Raw genomic sequence first — 26650 nt, 5'->3', positions numbered from 1 at the left:
TCCACCCATGGGCATACACAGCAGCTCTCATTGCCTGCACATGATCAAGACAGTCAATATATGGAAGATGAATGGGTTTATGAGTCCCAAATCCTAACTGGGGAGCTATGGACAGCTAACAGCTTCTGGGTGAGGGAGAAGACAGTTTTCTTTAAGGGTATGGCTCCTGATAGGTTGGACACATTCCACTGGATGACCCTATCCCCAGGAGCTTGTGGGAGGCACAAATTCAAGTTGATGCAGTTGCTGGGTTATTTAAAAGAAAGCTATGAAGTTACAATCTTGTGGAGTGGTAGGGAGGCAGGATATAGGGGGAAGAGTTGGAAAACGAATGTAATCTAAATACAGTCTATTAAATTTTCAAAGAATTAATAAAGAAATTTTTTTTAAAAAAGGAAACACTACAATATCTCCCTCATGGGACCATTGAGAGGATTGCTTTGGTGAGCATATATGAGATGTCTGCCTATATAATATGTGTGCAGTACATGGTAGCTATTAATATTGTAACAATGTTTTGGCTCATTCAACCATCCTGGTCTCTTTTCACTCCCATTAGAGTTGTCATCCTAAGAAACAAACCCTGATATGTCACTGCTTGGCTTCTGCTAGGTTTCCACCATGTAAAGACAAGTTCAGGTTTTCAAAGGAGCCTTTAAGATATCCTTTAACAGGGCTGGAGAGATGGCTCAGAGGTTAAGAACACTGACCCTTCTTCCGAAGGTCCTGAGTTCAAATCCCAGCAACCACATGGTGGCTCACAACCATCTGTAATGAGATCTGATGCCCTTTTCTGGAGTGTCTGAAGACAGCTATAGTGTAGTCACATATAATAAATAAATAAGTCAAGGAAAATTTAAAAAAAGAAAAAAGATATCCTTTAACATTCTACCCATTTATATGTCTGGTTTATATCTAACTGCCTACTCACTCCAACACCAAATTTATTCCCTGGCCCACAATCAGATTCCCTGCCCTTGCTGTGTGCCTCTGTACTCCTTTAGTCTGCTTTCTTGAAGCATGCTGCTATAACAACAATCCTCACTTCTCATGTGGCTTCAACGGTGTGAGTTTAATTCCTACTGTATTATTTACGCATGTCCTGCAGGCTTGCTTTAGCTGTACTTCAGTGTCTTTATTCTTGAAGCAAAACTGAGCCACCTGTTTCTGAAATGGATTTCTCCTTTAGCAGAGAGTAAAGTGTGGCATTGGAATGCCTACATAGTATTTAAGGTTTTGCTCAGAAATGCACAAAACTCTTTTAAGCAATATTTTATGTCCTAGGCTAGTCATGGGACCAACCTTGGCCTTGATCACGGGTGGGAAATCTAAACTTATCACAGAGATGTAGAAGAAATAATTAGCAATAATAATTTAATAATCCTCTCATGTTTCCTATGTTTGAAATGCCACTGCATCTCCCTCCTCCTCCTTCGTTCACACTGGGTTCTCCTGTTGCCAGCAAGCACAGCCATCTCACTTGTCTGAGTTTGCTCAGGGTTCTGGCCCCACTTCTAATAAAGTGCTTATCACGCTCGGCTAGGAGTATCTGTTTACATCTCTCTTGCGGGCAAGGATCACTTCTTGGTTTCCCTCTTCCCAGTTCCAAGCCTCTCAGAACATGCTGACAGAATGCATGACTAAAGCAGGTTGTTACTTTGTCAGGCAAGGCTGGAAGCCCTTTTCTGTATGAGCAGACACTTGTGACATTATACATCTTTATTCAGACAGTCGGAGATATGAAGGCCAGTGAGGAAGGCAGTTACTTCTTTTTCTCCACTCCAGCAAACACATGTGTGTGTCATTTTCCTATTTTCTCTTTGCTCTGTTGCTATGTACCAAGAACAAACACCTTGGGAAGGTACTGTTTATGCGTATTAGCCGTGGGCTATAAGTATACATTCTTCAAATGAAGACAGATCATGCCTTACAACGTTTGTTAAAACTTGGCTATAAATCAGAGGATTTGTGAAACAGACAAGACCATAAAAATTATCTCAATGAATCACCAATGCCTTGTTTTGGAAACTGTTTCTCCTCTGCACACCCCACCCCCCTTGAAAATACTACAGGAAGTTGCCAAAGTGCTCAGTTATCTCCAGTCTACTGCGAATTCACCTCCAGCAGGTCCTCACTGGGACTGTCTCTATTAGTCCCTGTTACTCCTCCCCGGATTGTGCCCTAAGGCTGCCTTTAAAATAGAAAATCTTTGTATTAGGCATTATCTAACTTCTCTCTCCTGTCCTTTGGTCCTGGTCTCCCAACAGAGCACAAGACCCTTCCAACAGACAATCCTAGATTTATGATCACTTGTCTAATAAGCTTTTGACTTTGCAATAATGTAAATGTGATAAATATTCTGGAGTAATCATACCCCAAATTTTGAACCTCGACCCCCTTCCCCCACCCCCAGAGGAGAAATGCTCAGCATGGTACTTTGACAGTGCAGGGCAGTGGTGGTGACCCATAGCTTCCAAGTCCCAATGGATTACAAGGTCAACAGCAGCGGTTCTGCGCATGCTATATAGTCAAGGCATGATGTTGGAGAGCTGTGTATATTTTCAGCCTAATATGCACTTATGAGGACATAGCCCTATTGTGTGCTTAGAATCACCTGTATTTGTTTATGTGTCTGTTTCTTCTTAATGGAACTAGAGTCCTCTGACACCATGTGCTTTATAATCTAATTCTCTTTACTTGGAGCTGGTGGTCAGCATTGAAGTAACATTTTCAGTTAATGGTTAGTACATCAACATGTTGTTAAACTGAAGGCAAATTTTGTAGTCTGTAGTACAAGTTTAAGCATATTTTGATATGATACAATGTACGCTAACTTTCCATGAGTTGTAGAGAGTGGATTGTTTCCAGTAGACTCTGTATGTAAATTTCAATAGTCAAATATCAGTTCCATATAAGAGTTTTTGGAAGTAAACTAGTTCTCACAAAGAATTATTAAAATATTTAGGAAAAAACATATCAAGAGTCCATTCTGGAAAAGCAAAAATAAATAACTCAGATTATCTTAAATTAAAAAGCTCATACACTGCTAAAGAAAAATATTAACATAGTGAAGAAACAACCTATGGACTAGGAAAATATTTGCATACTTCATATCCAATACAGAGGTAATAGTCAAAATTTGTTAATAATTCTTATAATACAAAAGCAGGAAAAAAATCAATTAAAAATGAGCAGACATATCTTCAAAGGAGATATATATAAAAGTGGTCACCATCATCAACATCACATTCCTCATCAGAAGAATGCAAAATCAAACTGCTATGATCCACCAGTTTGCACTTGTTAGGAAGGCTACTGTCAAGTGTTAGCAAGAAGAAAAGGAAGAACTAACAAACAGTGGGAATAGGTGGAGATGCTCGTTGGTACAGCCATCATGTAAATTAGTAGATGATCCCTAAAGAGATTAAAAATGGGACTGTGATATGATCCAGCAATGCCCCTTATGTATGTAGGGTGACCAACGTGTAGTGTGCTCTGCACTCCTGGGCTCCTTACAGTGTTGTTCTTAATAGCCAAGATGGAGGAACAATCTGTATCTACAAACAGACAAATATAAGGCAACTGTGATCTACAGAAACATTTAAAGAACAGACTCTGTCATTTACTATGGCATGAATGGACCTGAATGACATTCTGACCAATGAAGCATACAAAACCAGAGAGAAAATACTCCACACTCTCACTTATTCATGGAATCTGAGGAATGACGGTCACATGTGTACCCAGAAGTTAACACTTACCACTAGGAGTGGAGTTAGGGATGAGGTAGGAGGGGCAGGGAAACAGGTCCAGACACAATGGCGCAGATGTAGGATGAACCAGTATCAAGAGCTAATGTACAACATGTTAACTGTTGTTAATAAATCATACTATGCATGAGAATTGTAGATGATAAATATGCTAGATTTGTTTCATTGAAGCAACCATCTTACTGTAATATCACATAACATCATGTTGCAACCTCGAATATAAGTAATAAAATTTATTGTAAAAGAAGAATCAAATACCTTTAAGAGGAACATTTTTTTTTTTCAGGACAGGCATAATGGTGCGTTATCTGCAAGTCCAGAACTCTGACTGTAGAGGCAAGAAGATCAGGAGCTCAAGATGCTCTCAACCACATAGTCACAAGAAGCCGACCTGATCTACATGGAACTGGAATTGTGTCTCAACAAACAAACAAACAAACAAACAAACAAAACCCAATCAAAACCCAACAACAAGAAACATTAGCAACGTCTCATAAATACTGGAGGTCAAAGGAAAAGTTAGAAAACTATTGTTGGTGCAGAAAAGCAAACATGTCACTCAGGTCTACAGCTCCAGGAGAATTTTAAGTCATATATCTTAGAAAAACTATCCCACATGCTGACTTAACCAGAATCGTTAAAAAAAAAAGAAGAAGAAGAAGAAGAAGAAGAAGAAGAAGAAGAAGAAGAAGAAGAAGAAGAAGAAGAAGAAGAAGAAGAAGCCAAGTGCAAATTGCTCTATTTAATTATCTCAAGAAGGAAAATTTCAGCTTGGTAGCTGTACTACATGTTATGTAAGAGGCCATGAGTGTCAGAGAGAGAAAGGGTGAAAGAGCTTGTAATTAAAATAAACCTTCTTAGAGCCCTGGATCCGCATGTCAGGGACGTGGCCAGAGGAAGCAAGGCTACTTATTGACTTTTGCCAGGGTTATGTTTGAAGGTTGTTTTTTATCATAGCCCTTACTTAAACATCAGAGTTGAAGCACATGAGGACACAAAGGTTCAGTGATCTCCATAGGCTTCTGTTAGGAGCAGAAGTGCCGTGGTGGCCCCCGAAAATTGGATGCAGATTTTCAGATCCCGTTCCAACTTGGTAGAAAGGTTCTGTGCCAACACAGACAGAAGGCCTGGGTCATTCCAAAGCACTGGGACATGGTCACACAAACAGTCACTCAATCACTCTTACCCTTCTGCATCTAGCTGGCCTTAAAATGGCTGTCTACCTGATTCAGCATAGCAACGTATTTCCCATGAGATCTCTACCTAGCTGATCCTTGGTGGATTCGAAGTTCCCCAGAAGAACCTGTTCATTCTCTTGTTCATCCGCTCTCTACCAAGATAGCATGTTTGATTCACTCCATTCAACGAGTCTTTCTCTCAATCTCCCATGTGCAATCAGGAGAGTATGGTAGTACCAAGCATCAAGGCAAATATAGCATTACTGTTGGGTATGTGCCCAACATAATTCCCCTTCCCACACTGAACAGCTAAATATTCACTTCATAAGCCACAATGACCTATAGATATGTGCCCAGTGGCTCTGGTATCATAAGCTTTTTACTTCCTGTCTGAATGAGGCAGAATCATCTGGAGCAAGTATCTGAAGTGAACTACATACTGGACACTGTAGAAGGCACAGCAGAGAGCTAGGCTTAACCATGACCTATAACAATGCTTGCAACCATCGTTCCTTTTCCGTGCTATGCAAAGACAGTCTCTGCTTGTATCCTCTATTATCAAACATTCTCCCTTCTCATCCACCAAATCTGCCAATGGAGGCTTAATCAGCCAGGCTTGTGGGCTATGAGGGTAAAGGAATACTACTTTGGGAGAGATTGAAGGAATTCACATTTTTTTTTTGTCATTTTAAAAGGCCTCCTTATTACCCACCTCTCGTCCAGTTCCGGGTGAGGTTCAGAAAATGGAATTCGGAACTTTCATGTTAAGGCATCAGTGTTCACACAAGGACACACCAACGTTATAACTTCAATCCTTTGAATTAGGAAAGTTCTTTCAACACTAGGAAGTTTTATCAGTTATCCTACCTCGGTTAGGTTTTCAGTAAAGTTTATAATGTAAAAAATGTTCAATGGAGATAAAAAAAAAGTCTCATTGGCTTAGAATATTTTGCAGGGCATGGCAGGATAGACCTGTAATCCCAGCTACCCAAAAGGCTTGAAAGGCCAAGGAGGGCTAAAAGGTCAAGAGTGCCCTCTCTGGGCACTGTGTGCACCCCTTTAATTCTAGAGGTAGGTGGATCTCTGAGTTCAAGGCCAGCCTGGTCTACAGAATGAGTTCCAGGACAGCCAGGAGCTGATTACTGGAGCCCTGTCTGGAAAAACAAAAACAGTTCAAGGCCAGTCTATGCAAACTACAAATCCCTGTCTAAAAAGTAAGAGAGGGCCAGGGATATGGGTCCGTGGTAGAGGGCTTCCCAGCATGCATGAAGTCCTAGGTTCAATTTCACTGCTATAAAAAAAATTAAAGATATAAGATAGACTTTATTGCACCAAGATCTGTATAACCTGGATCCCCTTATGAAGGTTCTACCCTAGAATTCCAGATGTCGGCTACTTGTCCCTGGTTACTCAGGCAGAAGATTTAAACGAGGCGCTCAAGTGGGTTTCATGATTGCCATTTGCAAACTGAGCTTTATGTGAGATCTCCTGCAAACGTTTCCCAAACACTATAGACATAGCCCATATTTGTGTTAAAAAACAAAACCTCTCCAAAGTGGTACCATCTGACTCATGGATGGGTTATGAATGCTTGCTCCTGGAGCGCATCCAGGCCCCAGGCTCCTGCAAGCATGCAATTACACCAGGCCCATTACATCAAAGCCATTCTCTGTGCTGACTCCAGTTTTAGACTGAGTATGTTGTTTTATCTCCTCCTACATCAAAATACAAATAGTTCAGAAGAATGGGATGCAAAAGACAGCGCATTAATCTTCCTTTAACTTTCTCACTTAGAAATATGCTCACCTAGTAGGAAGGATTCATCTGTTCCCAAGAAAGGGAGCAGATTCCTCCCATTCATACGCATTTGTACCACTGGCAACAGCTAATAAGGCATTTTTGAGCCTTGTGTGCACACCATCCGTTAGTCTTTACCAGTCTATGAGGTTGGATATTAGCTCCCGGTGAGAGAACTTCAAACATTTTTGGATCATCCAAGAGCCAGGCTCTGGGAATCTGTTCACAAAACCCTAGACTTCATGATTCCCAGTGGAGTCCGGCTTCTACTTCTTAGAGATACTGAAGTCTCACAAAGTCTGATGGAAAAAGTGCCGTTATAATACAGTAAGTTATTAAAGGGAACTGAGGTACATGGAGGAGGCCCTGACCTAGGTAAGGGTGGAAGAAAAGGCCAAAGGAAGATATGTTAATGTCTGCTATTGAGAGTTGTCAAGAGGAACATGGAGCCTGAAGTGGCCACCCCCTATAGCTGGGCAGGACTTCCAGTGGACAGAGTGGGAAATAAACCTATCCATAAAACCTTCTACCCAAAATTTGCCCTGCTTACAACATATGCAGGGATAAAGATGGAGCACAGATGGAGGGAACAGCCAACCAATGACTGGCCTAACTTGGACCCACCCCATGGAAGAAAGCCAACCCCTGACACTATTAATGATTCTCTGCTATGCTTGCAGACAGGATCCTAGCAAAACTGTCTCCCAGAGGCTTCATTCAGTAACAGTGGAAACAGAGGCAGAGATCCACAGCCAAATGTCAGGCAGAGCTCGGGAGTCTGTGGAAGAGTGAGGAATAGAATTGAATGAGCTGGAAAGTTCAAGGCCACCACAAGAAGACTTACAGAGACAACTAACCTGGGCCCATTGAGGCCTCACAGAGATCAAAATACCAACCGAAGAGCATGCATGGACTGACCCCTACACATATATAGCAGCTGTGCAATGTGGTCTTCGTGTGTGTCCCCTAACAATGAGAGCAGGGGCTATCCCTGACTCTGTTGTGTGCCTTTGGATCCTTTGCCTGTAGCTGAACTAACTGCTTGGACCTCAGTGGGAGAGGATGCACTTAGTCCCGCTTCAACTTGATGTCCCAGGGCAGGCAGGCTGTTACCCAAGGGGGTGTCCCCTTCTCCTCAGAATGGGTAAATGGGAGAGGGATGTGTGAGGGTGGGGCTGGGAGGAGAGGATGGACAAGGCGCCATGACCAGAATGTAAAGTGAATGAATGAATGAATGAATGAATGAATGGGGGAAAGAGTTGGAAAGGCAAGAACTAAGGAGCCAACACAGCTATACATTGCTTGCTAGGCAAGGAACTAAGTTCATCCACACACATCCACACATTCACACACACATATACACAAATCTGCACACATTCACATAAATCTACACAAACACACATCCACACACATAAACACACATCTATACACACACACACACATATATATATATGTGTATATATATATATTTATATTTATATACACACACACACACACACACACATCCACATCGATCCACACAAACACATATCCACTTTACAAACGGCACACTTGCACCCAAAGAGCTGTTGAGCAAAGAAGAACTGGTACAGTAAACACAGTAAAAGTTCTCACAGGAGGAGGAGCAAGATGCTACTGGATATGGAGGTGTCAGGTGATTCCTCTGAAGGACTGAATCAAGAGCTACTGTCGACAGATAAAAGAAGCAATGGAAGATAAGACTGGTGAGGGCAGAGCAGACTCGGCCTTGGGCTTTATCTTAAAGACAATGCAAAGCCATTAAGGTCGATGGTGGCTATGAGTATGTGGGAAGAAAAGAATACCCAGAGATTTTGAGAAATTTAATTATGAGAAAATAACTAACTCCACGTGAAGACACTTTAAAGTGACTGGTAGTCCAGTCTGAGCAACTTCATGCCCTCAGCCTCTTTCTCACTACCAGATTAATTGAAGGACCAGACCAAAGCTTGTGTACCCACACTAGGGTTTCCAGGGATCCTGCTCTTTTGTAGTGGCTATTGTAGAACTGGAATCTGTATTCTCTCTCTCTCTCTCTCTCTCTCTCTCTCTGTGTGTGTGTGTACAGGTACACACATACTTATAGGGGCCAGAGGTGGGGTATATTTCTGTGTAGCTTTCTCCCTCCCTCCCTCCCTCCCTCCCTCCCTCCCTCCCTCCCTCCCTTCCTCCCTCCCTTCTGATCTCTCACTGAAATTTAAGCTCACTTACTCAGCAAAACTCCCTAGCCAGGACTCTCCAGGAATCTTTCTGCTTCCACCTCCCCAGTGCCAGGATCATAGGGTCACACACTTATATGAGTGTTGCGGATTTGAACTCAGGTCTTCATGGTTGCATGGCCAGAATGTCATTGACTGAGCCATCTCCCGATCTGAGGAAGTCTGCTTTTCTGACCCATTTCCACATCCGGGGCGCTACAAGTGAAATTTCCTTGCAAGTGGAGGCCTCGGGTGCAGCTGTCCTGCTAACAAATCCCCACTGCTTGCCTGAGTCCCGGCAGTGTTAACTGGATGTCAGCATCTGGGGACAGATAAGTAGACTGAAGTTCCGAAGAAAAAGACACTACTAGTCCAAAGCTACCCAGGTATACAGTTCTAGGCTGGAAGGCAAGGGTCTGTTCCCTGAAAGGGAAATTGCTAAGGCTTCCTAACTATGCTCTTCCTAGCTATCCTCTAACTAGGTTCCTGCTCCCAGAAAAAGGAGATAGAAAACAGACTGAGAAAGGGAAGGCACGGGGAAGAAACAACCTTGACACAGAGACGACGTCTCTTGGGTGATATGGGTCTGCACCATCATTCCTCAGGGTTTCAACATCCTTCCAGTAATTGATAGACACCATTGTACGTGGAGGTGGCTTCACCAAGACATAGAGTTTTGACCATAGTCAACCCATGTCCTCTCATCCGTAATCGCTCTCTCTCTCTCTCTCTTGATCCCTTCCCACCCTCAGTCTCTATTCTCTTTCCGTGTCACATGTGTATCATGACTTATGTATTTATATAACACTTGAGCTCTGTAAATGACAGAAGATGTGCTCTTTGTCTTTCTGAACACAGCTTAGCTCACCTAACAGGACCTGTTCCATCCATTTCCATATAGATGGCAAGTATCGTTCTTCTTTCATAACTGAGTTGTACATATATACCACAGTTTTTTTTTTTCATATAGGTTAACTTGCCCAGTGTTAACAGGGCCACAGGGAACATGGATGTGTTGATATCGCTAACATTCTGACCTAGATTTCCTTGGGTGTATTCCCGGGAGTGGTTGCCTACCTCACTATTAAAAAGCCTCATAAAAGTCAATGTTTCAGCAAGAGGAAATACATTTTTTTCAGTTCCAACTAAACCCTATCCCTCTCCTTTACTTTTTTTCATTATGTTTTCTACATCTGGTTAGAGCTCTTATTAAGATATCTACATTTTACTTGGATTAAAAAAAACTTTAAGAAACAAGCTATAGCGGAAGATGTAAATTCTAATGTAACTTTAGTTCTGTTGTATAAAGATTATTATACTTATATATTCTGTGTGTTTGTTGTGAAAGGGTTGTGCCATGGTGCATGTGTGGAAGCCAGGGGACAACTTTTGGGAGTTAGTTCTTTCCTTCCACCATGCAAGACCTGGGAATCAAATTCTGGTTCTCAGAATTGGCAAAATTGTTAGAGATACTACACATCCATGTTCCCTGCAGCCCTTTTAGCAGTTGACAAGCTATGGAATTAGCCTAGATGAGAAATGTAGCATATATATGCATAGCTTGGCTATGAAGAATAATATTTGCCATCTACAGGAAAATGAATGGAGCTGGTCCTGTTAGATGAACTGGGCCCTGTACAGGAAGACGAATGCCATATTTTCTCTCATTTGCACATCCTAGATTTTGTGTACATAAATAAAATCATTATCAGTAAAGACAGCAAAAGCCTTCACCTGCTAAGCCATCTTGATAGCCTGGGTTTTGTCCTTTTAATGCTCAGAAAAAGCCGCTCCTAACAGGACAAAGGGCACATTGAGATCTGTCACATGGTTTTGATAGTTTCTCTTAAAACTAAGAAGAATTGCTTTAAGAGGCACTGAAAAGTGCTCTGATCTCTCTGTTTGCTTTCAGGTCTTCTAACTACAGTTTCTAATGCTTCTCTATGCTCTATCCACAGGATAGGATAAATCAAATTATGTATAGTTCCTTCTATGTTTATATTTCTTGATAGGTATTATTTGTTATCACTGAAGACGTCCTTGAACTTGTTCGCAGGGTTTGCAATTGTATTCATTGGGATATTGACTCTTTAACTGTACTTTTTAACTTTCCCCTTCATCTTTATTTTAGAAGTTAGCTTTTAATCCTATTAGATAATGTTTAGACAAGACATAGCAATGCATATAATCATATTTCAAAGAACTGCGGACATAGTTCCAGTCCCTTAACTGTAAAACACAATTAAATGGGTTAAAGTAATTCTGCATGTTGAAGATAATTTAATTTTCCAACAGTCAGTTCTCAAACAAATGACAAATTATTCAATTTCAACAGGCCAAAAAAATCTATTCCTGAAAATGCCATAAAATTCAAGTCTGGTGTCATTAAATTTTTAAAAAGTGAGGCCAGGGTTAAGGATACGATTTCACAACCTCATTCCATTAAACAGTAGTTCATGGCAAACACTGCAGCAGAATAAGCAGCTCTATAAAACTTAATTCACAAGGTAAAGTAGGCTATCAAAGGGTCAGAAGGCAGAAGAGAGGCAGGGGAGGAGAGACAGAGGTCCTCTCTCTTTGGCTGCATCTGCGGGTGAATGGTAGACCCCATCAGTCCATAAGGTTCTGCAAAGAGAGGTCCCGTGCAAAAAGGTCCTGTGCCAGATCTCTTAGGTCAATCTGGAGAGGGGGATGACAGTTTTGAGAACAGGTATCTCAGTGCCTTTTCTTGATGCTGTGACAAAACACCAGACAGGCAGGTGCTGCAAGGAGAGAGGCGTTTGGGGGCAAGCCCAGCGGCAGGAGCTGAAGGCCACATCACCCCTGCAGTCAGGAAGCAGGGAGAGATGAACGCTGGTGCTCACCTGCTCTCCCCTCCTCTCTTCTCTCTTCCCCTCTCCTTCTACCTCTGCCCTCCTCTGTCCAGGACTACAGTGGAGGTAGTACCACCTTGATACAGGATACCTTCTCTCCTCTGTTAAACTTCTCTAGAAATGATACACCGAGAGGATTGTTTCTTATGTGATTCCAAATTAAGCCTAGTTAACGATGAAGGTTAACTATCATGGTGCAAGTGGAGAAACTATCACTTGTCCCAGATTACCAATTCTTTTAGCTGGTCCTTTTCATCAAATTCTCACAAGCCCAGAGGGTAGCCCTCATTCTAATGACTTCTCACGTACTGGTAGTGACACAATTCATCAATTAACCAGAGGTGACTGTATAAATGCAATATCTAGAATTAGCCAGAATGACATCTGATGATTTTTTTTCCTTCCTGTACTCAAGATAGAAGGATGGGTGTCAGACACCCATTTTCTATTAGTGAGTTCCTTACACATGAGAATGGATTGCATCCTTTGACTCTGATGCTTGGAGGCAGATCCTGCAGGGGACTTATGAACTGTGGAAGCTCCAGAAGGAGTGGCCACAGAGTGGAAAGGAGCACACAGGCAAGAGGGGAGATGTGAGAAATTAACAGAGGAACGAGAAAGGAGAGAAAAGCACTTAAAATACCATGTGCATCTCATTATCCTTTCTTCCATCCCACCCCACCTATTTCTTCCATCCCACCCCACCTATCTATTCTTCCCTCTCAAGATCCCCCTTCTAGTTTCATATCCTAAATATACACACATAGGCACACACGCACACATGCACACACACATGCACATATACATGCACACACATTCATTTTAATCTAGGTTCTGCATATGAAAGAAAACATGCAGTATTTGTCTTTCTGGGTCCTCTTTATTTTGCCCAATGGCTTCCAATTCTATCTATGACATTTCTAATTCCTGCAAGTGTCAAGATTTTATTTTTCCTTATGGTTGTATAAAATTCAATCACGGGGCTGGAGAGATGGCTCAGTGGTTAAGAATACTGACTGCTCTTCCAGAGGTCCTGAGGTTCAATTCCCAGCAACCACATGGTGGCTCTCAACCATCTGTAGTGGGATCTGACGCCCTCTTCTGGTGTGTCTGAAGACAGCTACAATTGTACTCATACATAAAATAAATAAATATATCTTTAAAAATTCCATTATATATATATATATATATATATATATATATATATATATATATATATATCCTATTTCCTTTATCCAGTCATCTGTTGACAGATATGTAGGACAGTTGTATTTTCTCTGTATTATTACTGTGAAGAGCTTAATAGTAACCATGGATGTACACTATGTTTATGATAAGAGTCCTTGGGGTGTTTATAGTTAGTCTTATGTCAACTTGACACAAGCATGAGTTACCTGAAAGGAAGGAGTCTCAACTGAGAAAATGTCTCCATAAGATCCAATATGAAGGCATTTTCTTATTTAGTGATTGATGTGGGAGGGCCCAGCACACTGTGGGTTGAACCATCTCTGGGCTGGTGGTCCTGAGTTCTGTGAGAGAGCAGGCTGAGCAAGCCATGAGTGGCAAGCATTCCATGGCTTCTGTATCAGCTCCTGCCTCCAGGTTCCAGCCTCTCTTGAGTTCCTGTCCTGAGTTCCTTCCATGATCAACATGATGTGAAAGTGTAAGCCAAATAAAGCCTTTCTTCCCCAGCTTGCTTTTTGGTCACGGTGTTTCATCACAGCAATGAAAACCCTAACAAAGACAGGGCATGTAACCAGGTGGTGTACAGGTGGCTCTTACCACAGTTCTGTTTTGAAGGACTTTTGAGAAACCTTCATTTCTTCATAATATTGATTTCAGTATTACCTTTAACAATTCACATTCCTACCAACAGTTTATAAAGGGTTCCTCTTTCTCTACATCCTCACCAACGTTACCCTAGTGATAGCCCTTCAGGCTGGTGGGAGATGGAATTCAGTTTCCTTTTGGAAAGCAGTTTCCTTTTGCAGTTCCCTTAGGCCTTAGGATAGTGAACTCTTCTCACGTATTTTTTTGGCCACCAGTGCTCCTATTTCCCCTTCCACTCATACTTGCTATCGACACATTTGACAGTGGTCAATCTTCGAAATTCATGAAGGACTGCAAAGCTAAACAACACACAAGTCAATAAAATGGGTTAATAGGCAAATGACATAGCGGTACCAGCACCCTCAGTCCCACCTCTGTCTATGTGCAGTAGGTGGGGAACCTATTCTGGCTTCACGTTGTCTTCACAATCACACTGTTCCTATTTTACACAGGGACGGGAGAGCAAGTGGTTAAGAACGGTCCCCTCACACCCTCCAAAGTCAGGGATCAGTTATTTCACGATCTGTCACATTTTACCCGCTCTTAGGGAAGCCTTCAGATAAACGGTCTAAGTGGCAGTCAGAAGCACAATAAAAGTCTGTCTACTTTAGCTCAGCTCCCACTTTCCTGTGCACAGGCTTCCTGCTCCTTGCATAAGACAGAGCTGACAGCTCACATAGCCATGCTGGCCAGAACCAGGCAGCTTGGGCTACCGACTCTCGTTTATGCTCTAACTTCTCATTTGCTCTGTGGAATGGGGAGTTTGGCTCACTGACCGCGTTTATTTCCGTTCAAAGCACTGGAAATAAAAGGTTTGTGCAGATGTTTCCAGAGCAGCCTATAGACTCTTCACCAGCGTCTGTGGTCAGTGCAGCCACCAGAGTGCGGAGCCATGACTCACCCTAACTAAACTGGAGGTTGCCGCTTCTTAAAATATTGTTTTGGTCTTACTCTCAGGAAAGTTGCTGTGTCCCTCACAAACACTGCTAGGCAGGCAGGCTGGGGGGAGGGAGGGACGAGCGGGGGGTGGGATTATGTGAACTCTTCTGTGTGGCCAAAGTTTGCTTTAACTAGTTTTCTTTAGCTCGTTATTTTTAAGCCTACCTTTGACCTCAGGGGAGTTTCTAAGCTACATCGTATCTGGTCAGATCTTTGCATTTTATAAAGGATAAAGCCGAGTCTAGCGACATGACCCCCATCAGTGTGTTTGCAACCAATGCCAGCTCTCTGAGTTACAACCCACAGCTCCTTCAGTTAACTCCATGCCAAATCTTAGATTTAAATCTTGAATTTCTTTTGCTGTTCATTGCATTTTCTCTTCTCATCTCTCTTTTTATATGTCAATATGGTGCCACAGCCATCTAAGGTAAAATGTATTAGTAGCCCATTAACCTCTGCTTTATACCCATTACTCCCCAAAATAGTTAAATAACTCTACTGTTTCCTACTGATACAGCATACACATTCAACAGAAGTGAATACAAGACAAACATAGATGAGTAACTTTGGCCTCACAAATGAAAGAAACCTTATAAGATATGGAAGCTTGTGTAAAAGAGTGGTGGGTGTGTCCATTTGATTAAAGAGGGCATGGGGACTAGGGCTGGAAAACAATGGAAATAGTCCACAGACTATTGCCAGGGTCTGGGGTGGAGGGAAAAGGAAAGAAGGCTTGATCAAGTGGAACACCAGGCTCTTTAGGATATGAACTTCTCTGCATGTAATTCAGTAGAGGTGCATACCTGCCATCATACATGTATCTAAACCCACAGATCACAGTTAAACTCTAATATGTACTGTGGCCATTATTTCTAATAACCTAATATTGACATATCAATTGCAATGACTATATCATACTACTGCAAATTATGAGTAGCTAGAGGACCTAGAGGTGGAAGGACAGACAAGGATATATGGACCTTTCTGTGCTTTTTCTTATTATTTTGTTGTTGTTAAAGCTAAAACTGCTCTAAGTCATCTATTAATCACACACAGCTTAACCATTTACCATCAAATATTTTCAGATAATCAAAATATCACTTCTTGATAATTGCATCAGCGGTAACATGAGGACAAGATGCAGTCATTCGGTTTCAACCTCACCATATGATTCAGATTTATATAAGTATTTATCATAGAAAACAAAACAGAGTAGTATACCTTTTCCCAGGTGTCCAGAGCATCCTGTCACTCAGTCCCCTGGTGAGCAGAATTCATGCTTGATTGTTAGTCCCATTTCCTTCCTTCCTTGAGCTCTCTGTGCATTGCACAGACTATACAACTGTATATAGACGCCACCCCCATATCGCTATTGACTTCTCTACCCCAGAGCTGTCATTACAGTGGCCGGAGGGCAAAGTAGGACAGTCTCAGTGGAAGACCAAGGAATGACTAGAGAGTATGTCTAACAGCACATAACCCACAAAGAATACTGTTGTATGGGACAAACAAGGAGGAACCACAGGCAGAACTCAGACATTCAGATGGGGCATGAACGTATAGACAGAAGCCCGAAGGTGAAGAGAGACACAGAGACCAGCCATACCATACCTAGAAGGTCACATCTTTGAGGCCGAGTTCCCTGAGCTGGAATCTGGAGTCGCCAGGGGTCTGGGTCAGTCTGGTTCTGTAAGCAAAGGGCCAGGATCCTGCAGGACAGGCAGCTTTGGGGAGAGGGTGAAGGCTGAAGCAAGATCTCAGGGGCAGGCTCTATATATATGGCACAGTCCAGAGGCTGGTGGGAAAGAGGAGAAGAGGCACACATTCCAGCAATGACTGGAATGTATCAGCTATGCAAAACAAAACTCCTGGGAAAACCAAGCCGAGTCTTGCATTGTGGTTCAAGGAACAAGCCATGGGGATAAAGAGCTTTGCCTTCCAGGCCATCAGCTAGCGCCCAGCCCAGGTTAGGAGTTAGTAATGTGCCTCAGATGTCATTGTGAGAGGAACGGCTGGGGCCAGCCTAGCCTTCTAGTAATCCCGAAAAGAATCACCTGCCACAATAGGTAATATTAGCAGCCTGCTTCACAGAGCAAGTGGGAAGTGAGCTCGGAATTGTGATACCAGCTCAACCACGGCCATGCAAGGGAGTCAATCCAGACGGGCACCGAAGCAATATGGAAAATTTCTACTACTCTCTGGCTAGGCCAGGGCTTCCCAGGCTTGTTCTGTGACCACCTGCCTGTGAGTCACCTTGGGTGGGATCTTGTTACCCATATAGAATGCTGGGTCCACTTTAGACCAAGTGAGTCTGTGCCTTCAGAATAGGGTCTGGGAGCCCGAGGACCCCAGGAGTCTGAAGACCTTGGAAGTCTGAACACTATGGTAGTCTGAGCACCATAGGGGTCTAAGCACTATGGGAGCCTGAGGATCATGGGAGTCCAAGCACCATCAGAGCAGGGCTGCTGTTTGCATCGCCATTTCTGTGCTGGGGGAAGAGCATCAGTATCATGTATAGAACTCGATCAAGCACACCTATCTTACTGTGTCCTATTGTAACTGGCCTGGCAGGAATGAAGAAGATATTCTAAAGAGACACTCCTGCCTTTCTCTTTAGTTATCAGACAATTGAAACAATGGACCCCCAGAAACTGGAATCTCCCCCTGTGCCTCCCAGGAATCTCTTGTGTAGAGGACAGAAGTCTAAAGCCTGGAGCCAGAGGGAAAACTTCTCAGAAAGAGAGTTACAAATTGTTCCACCTAACACAGGAAACAATGGTTCAGTGGTGGGTAGGACTGCATCTTGGCTGGGTCCACTTAGCTATAGTAACCCTGGCACTGAGTTTTGAATTTAGTATTTAGGGTGAGGTCTGGGACCCACTTTTCTGATGAATTCCCAGGTCTTATTGTTGACCCAAGAACCACACTTTGGGAAACACTTCATTTAGAATGTTTCTCTTTACCCAATAACGTCTTAAATGCTAAACTCCTACTTCTTGCTCACACGCATCATTGAGTTGGGTCCCACCCACCCTGTTCCTCAGATGACTAACAGTCATGACCTCTCTCTTACCTTGTTAGATAACCTGTCATTTCAAATGGACAATACCCGAGGGGATTTCGCTTTGTCAGGGCAGTGCTAATCACTCATATTGTTCTGGTTCCAAATGTTTACATTATATCAGCCCTGTCCTCCTATTTGGCAGTGACAGCCACCCATGGTGTGACTTCCAGCTTCAAGAACTAAAACCAGTCCCTTCCTTTGCTAGGCCTAAGAGATGGTGTGCAAGGGAAAAAAAAATGCTTACGAAGAAAGAGGAACCTGTGGATATTCTGAAATTTAGAAAGTGTTATTTTTGGGGAGGCCTTCTGGGACAGGATGTCCCCACATCAGCTACAGGAAGCTGAGCTTTTGATAAACACTATTTTGCCCTGCGCAGATCAAAGGGAACCATTTATTCAAGGAAGGGATGGAAGTATTTGATGAGGTCCTTCAGCAGACACCCTGTAAACAGGATAAACCCTATCAGTGAGAGCTTAACCCACAGCCAGGCCAGATCCCCAGGAACAATGGAGCAACAAGAACTGTGGGTGGCAAGGAAAGAGGTTCAGTCCTGACAAGAGCTTTTTCTGCCAAGGGAATGACTGTAAACAGGATTAGTCCTAATGAGATTATCAACTCAGGACCAGCAGGCCAGGAATGGAGACTTCAATGTTCTATAAGGAAAAGACACAGAAGTAGCTAGTAGGGGTGAAAGGATTGCAATACAAGAGGCAAGGACTTTCCTGCCTAACTTCCTTCCAGCCAGGGGTGCATCGCTCCTTAGATCAGTGCTTCTCAACCTGGGGGTCGACCCCTTTGGGTCACATATCAAGATACCCTGCACATCAGATATTTACATTACAATTCGTAACAGTAGCAAAATTACAGCTATGAAGGAACAACTAAAAAATTGGATGGCTAGGTGTCACCACAACATGAAGGATTGTATTAAAGAGTTGCAGCCTTAGGAAAATTGAGAACCACTGTACTAGATGAGAAGTTATCACAATTACTGCCTGATAAAAAAAAATAGGAGACCCAGGGTCTTAAAGAACTCCATCGGGGCCATTGCAAAGCCTGGACACACTTTGTTTCAACAGGGTGGGAGGGAGTTGCTGGTACCTAAGGGCACATGGCAGAGGCATTCCTTCATAGCCCAGGATTTCTCCAGCATCCCCACCCACTCAATAAGGATAAAGAAAGAATCCAGCTAGAAAGTAGTACATAGCAAGTTGGGTATCAAGCACACCAATAGGTAGGTGGGAATAGGCCAGAAGTCCTTGGGCCTCATTCTGAAGGGATGTTGCTATGTCATAACTCCCAAGAAGGTAAAAATTGGAACCTAGATTCAGGTGAGTGGAATAAAGAATATATACTACAACTACACAGAAATAGATAGTATGGTGACTAGCTTTCATTATCAACTTGATACAACCTAGAGTTACTTGAAAATCAGTGATGGATTGTCAGCTGTGGGTATACCTATAGAGGACATACCTGCAGACAGAGGCTTCTCCTGTCTTCTCAGGGGTGTCTTTGGTCAACTCCCTTACCCCTGGTACCTTGGTAGTCTGGGGTCCACTTTGGAATACCATGTGGCTTACTCCTGGGAGGCAATGCTGTCACTCTGCAGTAGTAACCCATTGGCTTTCTCCTGGAGAACTCTTGAGCAGGCATTTATTCTCAACAACTCTTAGTACAAGCTGGATCCTCGAGAAGCATTTACCAAAAGCTTAAGGGAATGGGTGCTTCCAATCAAATCCAGTGTCCCTGGGATAGCTATTGATCTCCCTTGCCATTCGGAAAAGAATGTGGGTTCCTCGGAGGAGAAAGAACAGGGTCTCTTTGTGTTTCCTCTCTTCTGGGTCATGAAGCTCACGCTGACTCTTGCAAGGTAAGGAGGAGTGGACAGACATCCCCCAGGAGCTGAGATTCTAGGAGAGCCTGCTTCTCCAATGCACCATGAACAAAAGAAAGACAGGAGCAAATGTGTCTGTTGGTCAGTGGCAAGGGCTTTATAAATGTGTTTTAAATAATCGGCTGCCCCCATCATATTTTCTGGAACGTATTTCCTACTGCCTTTGAACTGTAACTATTCCACACTCATCACGTGACTGTAGTGTCTAGTTAGCAAGCTCCCAGAGAATCCACAGCCCTGCACCCACTAGGGCTGTTGTGTCATTTAAGCGACATCTAGCACTTTGAAAAGCACCTTCAATTCACACTTTCATCTTCTGTTTCTGTCTAGGTGTCTGTATCTCTTGGACTTTCACAGTCTTCTTGAAGATGACTTTTGGACTCCGTGATGACATGCGTTCCTTTTTGAGGTTCCTTCCGTTTTTTTTGTTTTTTTTGTTTTTTTTCCTCGCTCTGTTTTCTCTGCATCCCTCTCCTCCTCCTTTTCAAATTCTACATTGACCATTTCATCTTTGGTCTCTGTCACAGCTGCTATAAGGATAAGCCCAAATCTAACACTCAAGTCAGGACATCCTTTCTAGGTATTGGGGGCTTGGTTTATTGGTACTTAGGACAAAGGGCCCTGGGTTGATGAGTGATGCAAACTTCAGTAGGTGGGAGGGGTAGCATGGGACCCTGGAGGAATACTGAATTTAAAGGTGAGTTACGGGCTTGTGTTCTTCCTCTCTCCAATTCATGTGTGGAAACCAAACCCCTTTAACCAGTGGCATTATGGACTGGATGCTTTCATGTTTGCTAGGATTGGATGAAACCAGGAGGGAATCCCCCGATGAGTCCTAAGAGAGCTTGCTTCCTCTCTCCCTGTCATGGATACTGAAGACTATGTATCCTCAGAGGCAAGCCTACATCTGTCTACCAGTGACTTGATTTTGGACTTCCAATCTCCAGAACTAAAATGGATAACATGTTGTTTAAGCCACTCAGCCCATGGTAGTTGGTGTGTGTGTGTGTTTGTGTGCTGTGTGTAGCTCTGCAGGAGAGCAGAGCAAAGACCTTGCACACATTACATAAAAGCCCTTGTGGCTTTTAGATCTAGCAGTCTGTGTTAAGATCAGGGGAAAAGTCGAGTAGGATACAGTCTCAAAGGAGTGGGGCCAGATTGGGAGAGACAGGGGCCAGGTGCAGGGGGCTCTGTTGGCATCTCTTGAAGTCTCTCCTGTCCCTGGTTCTGACTGATGCAAGGCCCTTGCCTGGGTCAGTGCACTCCATCTGGGTCAGGTTGAAATGTATGTGCTGACTTCCAGACAGTACTTCTGGGAGGCTTTGCTAGATTCTTCCAAGGGACTTTCTGGTTCCTTCCTCTGGACTCAGCTGAGATTTGCTCAAGATGGTTCTGCACCTGACGAATTCTTTGCATTTCCGTAGGTAATCTCACTTGATCCTGGGGCTTGAGACGATCCTTTCAGACTGATAACTCCCGAGCTGGGATCTCCAGTCCTAAACGGATGAACCTGAAAGTGATCAGAAACCTCCCTGAAGCCAGGTTTTTCACAACACACCCTGCTGTTCTACTCTCCTGCTGGATTATAACACTACCTCAATTCTGTCACCCCAATCAGAAACCAAACCCTGTGGTCCCTTTTACCTCACCTACTTTCTTCCATGTGAAAGTGAATTTTTGTCTGTGATCACCTATGACTCCTCCCCACTTCCCACTTTTTATTGCTCTTTGTCATCTCTCACCTGGACACATCCCTAGTGTTCCAATCAGTCATTTATATTCAGTGTTAGAGCCTCCTGTTTGGTCTTCCAGGCTATTCTAGAATTTTCTTTCACAAGTGACAAACTGAGGATCTTAATGGCTCAATTCGTTCTCATCAGCCGTGACCAGATAGAATTTAAACACATGCCTGGTACACACCCTGCTTCGTTGTCTTCTGACCCCTTGGTTTACGTTGTTTGCTGAGGATTCCAAGTTACACCCCAGGCTTCACTACCAGAGCCCCGCTCCTGTTACACAAGCTGCTTTACAACCAACCACGCCTTTTTACTTAGGGCTTTGCCCTGCCTCTTCCTTCATCCTGGATGACAGAATCTGCTGTTCCTCTTTTTCTCAGTGCACCCAGGGATTACTGTGCACAGCTGAACACTTCCCTTTTTCATCTGCAGCTGCAGAGGAGCAGCTGCAAGTACCCAGGGACCACCCTGTGCACCGAGGCACTGTGGAGTTTCTCTGCAGCTTCTGAGGCTGACCATTCACTGCCTCTTCCCAGAAATCAAGGGCTGATCTAGTTCCTCTTTTGTTCTCAGGGCCACGGACAGGAGCCAGGGCAGGCAGCATCTCTCGTGCATATACCCAACATGTTCCCCCACAGAGCTCCAATTGCCTGGCAGACGGTGTTTCCAGTTTTCCAGAAGCAGGGTCTGTCTGAGGAGTGACTGTCCTCATTGCATGGGCTGGAAGCCTGGCTTCAGTCCTGGCTTTGTGATCTGAGCAAATTATTGGACCACTATGGGTCTCAGCTCTCTCATTTGTAAAGTGGGGGAGTTATGACCCACAGGACATATCTCTCAGGATTCTTATGAGGTAAATGAGTCACTGTTTAGGTAGGATTTGGAACCGTGCCTGGCATGTGGCAATATGTGTTTGGGAGATTAATCAATCAATGGATCCCTATTGGTTTGGGTGTTAGGGCAGAGCCAGGATGTGAAGACATAGATAGTGTCCTATCTGTGTGTCAGGGGTATAAAAAATTGCAATCATTGTTTTTATTACTCTTATTTTTATATTTTAAAACTAACTTTTAAAATTAGGACACAATGTGACAGCTCCATCTTGACAGCTCTCTCTCTCTCTCTCTTCTGTCCCCACCAGCTGGTTCCCTCTCTTCTTTCAGTTAATCCCAACTTCTGCTTTCATAATATAAATATTCCACTCGAGGCTTACCTCTCAATTTCTTCTTCCACCCTCAAGCCTTTCTAGTTTGAACATTTATTCAAATTATTTTAATTTCAAATGCATTACACACACACACAAATACACACACCCAGAGACACATAGACATACACAGACACACACACACACACACACACTTAAACCTTGGTCCCACCTATAAGAGGACACATTTTATTTATCATTCCAATAAATGTTTTTATTTATTTTGCATAGCGTACTTATTTTCAGTTGCATCCACTTTCTTATGAATGTTATGACTTTACTTTTCTTTATGGTTGTACAGACTCCCACATGTATACGCACCACATCCTTTGTATCCATTCATCTGCTGATGGACACACAGGCCAGTTCTGCTCCCAGGCCAGTGTAAATGATCGGTGCTACCACCAGCATGAGTGTGCAGATATCTTTGTAGTAGAACCTGGAGTCCTTTGGGTATTGACGAACCAATCATCTTCCAGTTTAGGCTTAAAAGCCACTTACAGAAAAAACTAATAGGTTTATTCCTGTTTATGACTGAACCTCTGTTTTTCAAGGACTGAGCTGTGCCCCACCTGTAACCCTAACTACAAATGGTTCTGTCCCACCTGTTCTAGGAATGGCAATCATGTCTTTGTTTCAGAAAGTTGTTTATAATCATCTTGAAACCCTACCTTTGTTTCCAAAGGTTATGTGAACACCTATGACGACCTTGTTATGACGACCTGCTGTGACTACCTTGCTTTGTTATGCTCTACTCCTGTAAGCCCATCTATTTTTGCCAGCCAAATCTCCCATTTGGAAACCCCTTACCCCTGGGTCATAAAATCCTTGTCTTCCTTGAATCCAACACTGATCTCTGGAACCCTGCCTTAGGGCGAGGCAGCTCATGTATATAAACAAAAAAGCTTGCTTTAATTATTTCCTTACTTTGATTACTTTGGCCATCTATGATTTGGGTCAGTGGTCTTTCTCCTCCCATCTTCAGGTTTAACATGTCTATTCAGGAGTGAGAGATAAATCTTACGCTATTTCTATTTTTAGCTTTCCTGACGAAACTGCATCCTAATTTCCACAGTGGCTACATCAGTTTATAGTCCCATCAGCAGTGAACAGGGGTTCCTCTTTCCCCACATTCTGGTCAGCATTTGCCATGATTTCTTTTCTTGATGTCAGTCATTCTGACTGAGTGAGATGGAATCTCAACAAACGCTCTCCCTCTTGTTATCTGAGTCTGTCCTGCAAAGCAACTACAAATTGGATATTGTTTTACATGCTTTGTGGAGTAAAACAGGATCCAGGCCTAAAATGCTCAGTGCTACATAGCTTCACTTTAGGTATGGGGCCAGGCTCTAGATTTGGGCCTATCATTCTACCCATACACAACCCCTGCCTATCAAGGGGCATGCGCTTCCACTGAGCAAGTGTGACTTAGAAGCAGCCAGGTGTATGCCCATGGCTTACAGGTTGGCAAGTGGCTCACATGTCTCATGCCACAATTCAGATGAGAGCCAGCATGCGTGTTCACAATCCTTAGAAAATGAAGCTGATGCCATCCTTTTCTAACTTCAGGAACCAATGGGTCACTTTCCCCTTTGTCTTGTCAAAACAACTCCTACTTCACAAACTGTTTGCTAACGTTTCAGAAACAATCTGTAGAAATGTGTTCTTGGAACTAATATATAGGCATATATATATATATATATACACACACATATATATATGAAATGTATATATATCATGGAATATATATACATATGTATATATCATGGGAAAATTCCTATATATTAGCATATATATATATATACACACACACATATATATGGATACATATATACACACACACACACATATATATAGATATAGATGATGTAGATGTAGATATATACATATACTTTGGGATGCCTTTCTTTGATTGTTTAACACTTATTCAAGAATTTAAACTCAAATGTTCAGTTTGTGGAACCACTTTGAGAACGGCTAATGATATATTTCCAGAGCCCATGGCTGCCCTGTGTCTCATCCCCTCATCTGAAGATCAACTAGCTCTGCAGGACCTACAGGGTCAGAGAGGGTCTGTGGCCACACTTGTCTTTTCACTCTCAGGACTGCCTCTTCAAACAAGGTAGTTTTCCTAAGTGCCTACCTCCACCCATACCCTTTTACTTTCTTTCCATTATCACATCCCCCCTCCCCCCACACACTGACATTTGCAGCCCTTCCTTTTGTCTGACCCTGTGGAACATCCCTAGGTATTTTCACTGCTCGCAGAGTGGAGACCTTTCTTTGAAAGGGAGTTGAGCGGCGGGTTAGCACACACCGCGGACTGTTGATTACTGAATGCTCTGGCAGAAGCCCACAGGTGATTTACTTCCTCCCCTGTGCCTTTGATCGACAAAGGGAAACAATGCCCAGAAAAGACCGGCAACTTTCCCTAAACTTCATTGACGGCCCGCGTTAAGATAGCATTGTCTGAACACAAGTAAGGGCAAGTGCTCAAGGTCGCACGCCAGGCTAGGGATGGCAGTGAGCTCAGAATCGCAGCGCAGGGCGTAATGTGGCTGCACAGGCTAGGTTCCAGCCCACCTCTCAAGACGATGCCTGTATTCAAGACATGTTCATCCAGGTAGGCTGCCTTGTATGGCTTCAGTGGGAAAGGATACAGAGACTTGAATTGCCAGGGTTGGGGTTACCCATGGGGGGCCCCTACCTGCTCACAAGAGAAGAGGGGATGGGGGAAGGATTGTGGGAGAGGGTGATTGGGAGGGGGACAGTGGGTGGAATGTAAAGTGGATAAGTATACACACACACACACACACACACACACACACACACACATAATGATATGCCTCTGTGTTGCAAGAATGCTTCTTCCAGAGATAACCTATGTATACGTAAGGGTTTTATTTTTTAAAATACATAAAAACATGATATTGTCATAGCACTGTCGGACTCACTGCCCACCTCCCCAGTGCACGGACAAGGAAAGGAAGGCAGGGAGAGCGAGGCAGAACCTTCTGGATGTCTGCCGGAACTCCTGCCCACGTCACTCTGTTGTGTTTCTACTCAGTATGATTACAGAGATCTCATTGTTAAAGAGTGTGCTTTTTGAGTTTCCTGCTTTTCGGCAAACTGAAGAAAACATGGCCTGGTTCTTTCCCCCCCTTTTCTATTTGCCTTTCCAACCTTCAGCTTCCATGGCCTTAAAAAAAAGTACTTGAAAGATGAGCTGATCCAAAAGCAGCCTGTTTGCAACCTGATAGGAGACCTGGAGCGGCACCAGCTAGACAGAGGCGGGGGGGGGGGGGGGGGGGGGGGGTTCTCGGAGCGCCTTTCAACAATTTTTCCAAGTGGCAACTGGTTCATTTCCACTGAAACACCGGAAGATGCTCGGTGAGCGGTACCTTTCCTAAGCTGGTAGGAGTGGTGGTAATTACATACCTCAGCAGTGGAAATGAGGAGCTTAGAGAGCCTTTCTTGATTAATGTTCAATGAACACTCAAAGTCCTTTGCGTTTAGATGCAGGCACAAGTAAAGTCCAGACTGAACCGTGTCCCATGCACAGAGGCCAGAATTCTTATTAAAGCAGATGTTTGGTGGAGCAGATACCATCTGACAACACTTTCAGGTTTTTGGGTTTTGGGTTTTTTTTTTGTTTTGTTTTGTTTTTTTGTTTTTGTTTTTGTTTTTTTTTTTCGAGACAGAGTTTCTCTGTGTAGCCCTGGCTGTCCTGGATCTCACTTTGTAGATCAGGCTGGCCTCGAACTCAGAAATCCTCCTGCCTCTGCCTCCCAAGTGCTGGGATTACAGGAGTGCGCCACCAAGCCCGGCAACACTCTCAGTTTTGCCGTTCATGATGCTATATAGAAGGAGCAGTCGAGTGTGAACCAGCTCTGGAATGTATGTAGGTGCTTAGGAAGGATTTATTATCTATTGTTTTCACAGAAACCTCAACGCCATTTGTTTGGGTAGACATAGTCTGGAGGGAAAGACCGTACAAAAGTACAGGTGGATGCTGGCCCCTTCCGAGCCTAAATAGAAGAATGATGTGATTTTGACTGTAGAGTAATGACTAACCTCAGAGACTTTGGAATCTGCTCCCCCCGCCCCCATCCTTTCTATCCCCCGTGTCTGCTTCTGTCAAAGAGGTAG

General features: G+C 43.4%; 1 protein-coding gene across 1 annotated transcript in view; it reads right to left on the bottom strand.

Moving 5' to 3' along the window:
* Lifr (LIF receptor alpha) overlaps positions 1 to 16353 on the bottom strand; it is a 106880-nt gene extending 90527 nt beyond the window's left edge. The window contains exon 1 of the mRNA XM_006519969.4: positions 16215 to 16353. The gene's annotated coding sequence lies outside the window, so the exon portion shown is untranslated. The remainder of the gene's footprint in view (positions 1 to 16214) is intronic.
* Between the last annotated feature and the right edge of the window lie 10297 nt (positions 16354 to 26650).

This window comes from Mus musculus, chromosome 15 (genome assembly GCF_000001635.26).
Source record: "Mus musculus strain C57BL/6J chromosome 15, GRCm38.p6 C57BL/6J".
In the NCBI taxonomy this organism is placed as follows: Eukaryota; Metazoa; Chordata; class Mammalia; order Rodentia; family Muridae; genus Mus; species Mus musculus.
This window is presented reverse-complemented; position numbering and strand designations above follow the sequence as displayed.